General features: G+C 35.9%; 1 pseudogene; it reads left to right on the forward strand.

Moving 5' to 3' along the window:
* Positions 1–2206, forward strand: part of LOC107574228 (RNA binding protein fox-1 homolog 3-like) — a 73348-nt pseudogene that overhangs the window by 59818 nt on the left and 11324 nt on the right.

Here is a 2206-nt window from a genome sequence, read left to right on the forward strand (position 1 = left end):
AAAAAAATCATCTTAGAAACCTCACATCACAGACTTTACATGAAAGACCTCACACCAGAGACTCCATTTACATCACATTAGAAACTTCACACCACAGATTTCCCATTATAAACCTCACGCCAGAGACCTTGGAGTCTGCAGACACTTAATAATACTGTGGAATGAGATTATAGCAAGAGAATTGCAAAAGTTCTTCACAATCTAAACTCTGGAAAAGTTGTTTTATGAAGCCTGCAGTGGGAAGCATCTAACATGTCCTGTGTGTTATGTAATTTCCAGTTTGCCGGATGCATGATGTTATTATTTCATCCCAGGTTTCGAGCCCCACATTCTCATGGACACAGAGGCTCCTCCTAATCGATTTATCTCTCTCTTATTCCCGTTTTCATCTTGCGTTTCTCTCCCTCGCTCTCTCTTTCTCTCGCTCTCCTTTTCTGCAGCAATTTGGGAAGATCTTAGACGTGGAGATTATCTTTAATGAAAGAGGATCAAAGGTATGAATGACGCTTGCTTTCTTCTCCTCTCTGTTTGTGTAGCCGCGATCTTTCTCGTTCTCTTCTGAACTCTTTATTGGCTTAGAGATGCCGGTTTGATCTTCCTCGACTCAGATTAAAGACTATAAAGTCAAAGAACAAAACAGACACAGCAGTGCACATAATCAGAGCGCTGGTTGTGATAGAGGTCAGCTGAGGACTTCACACTGATCCACTGTTTGTTCAGACGAGAGACAGAATAAAGTATAAACTCTAGAGCCGCTGATGTTCACTTCAGTGCTGTATGTGTAAAAATCACATTAGTAATGTCAAAATTAACTATTTTCCCTGCCAAAATCTATATGTTCTGATATTTTGGAGCACTACACTCTTAAAAATAAAGGTGCTTCAAAAGGTTCTTCAAGCGATGCCATAGAAGAACCATTTTTGGTTCCACAAAGAACCATTCAGTCAAAGGTTCTTTAAAGAACCATCTCTTTCTTACCTTTTTATAATCTGAAGAACCTTCTTTCACCACAAAGAACCTTTTGTGAAACAGAAAGGTTCTTCTGATGTTAAAGGTTCTTTATGGAACCATTTAGACAAAATGGTTCTTCTATGGCATCGTGAAGCACCTTTATTTTTAAGAGTGTACTTGCTGGAACGTTAAAGATTAAAATGCTGTAAATGTTTAGCTTTAAAACCTAAAGTAAATCAAAATGTTTTTGTTAATTTAAGTAGAGGTGAAATAGAAATAAAATATAAATATTAGATGAAAAACTAAAATGACTAATTAGAAATTACAAAAATGATAATAAACTGAAACAAGGTTATTATAAATGAAACCTAAATAGTAATATTTAACAATAAAAAATAAACTAAATAAGAACGGATGAAAAAAAATTGCTAGTTGAAATGAAAACTGAAAATATAAAATTAATCAAATCAAAATATGAATAAAACTATAATAGTGCATAAATAATACTATTTAAAGTCAGTTTAAATTGTTGAAATATAGCAAAAAATTAGCATACTAAATATCAAATATCAATCGATTTGCAATCGATTTATATCAATGAAATTACATAAAATATAAAAAAATAGATACCTATATTAATATGTTATGAAACTGACCTGATTGCACAGTTTCATTGTATAGTGACTCTTAATGTATGTCAGTGTGGTTTTACTGTGACAACTGTAGCCCCGGTCTCCTTTACAGCTATCTACTGACTGAAGCTTTAACCCTGTGTTACTGTAAAGTTGGCGTGCATTTTTCATAAACACTACAGTACAGTTTTATATCTGGGTCTCTCACAGAAATAATAGTCACAAAGACTTTTGAAAAGTGAAGTCAAGTTGCAGTCATGGCATACGGAGCAGGTCAGTCAGCAGTCAGTGTTTGGTGTGTAATCATGTCCCTCCGTCCCCCACAGCTAGATAAGATGAAGATGACAACCATTCACTGCTGTGTGCCCACAAAAGCCCATTACCCATGATGCCTTGCTGTCCCCACCTCCAGTGTTGCTGTATAATGAACCCACCGGCCCATTAATAAACAATCTATTTTCTAAGAAGCAGCAATTTGCATTCAATATGTTTGTCCCTTTTGAAAAATGGGCCGTGTTTTCGCCCTCTGTGTAAGCTCATTATTGCGTGATAAAACAGAGCAGAAGCAGGCGTGTGAGATGTCCACGTGACTCATGCGGCCCTCAGTTTATTCCTTTATCTCT

This window comes from Sinocyclocheilus grahami, unplaced genomic scaffold (genome assembly GCF_001515645.1).
Source record: "Sinocyclocheilus grahami isolate Dianchi unplaced genomic scaffold, SAMN03320097.WGS_v1.1 scaffold2154.1, whole genome shotgun sequence".
Lineage (NCBI taxonomy): Eukaryota > Metazoa > Chordata > Actinopteri > Cypriniformes > Cyprinidae > Sinocyclocheilus > Sinocyclocheilus grahami.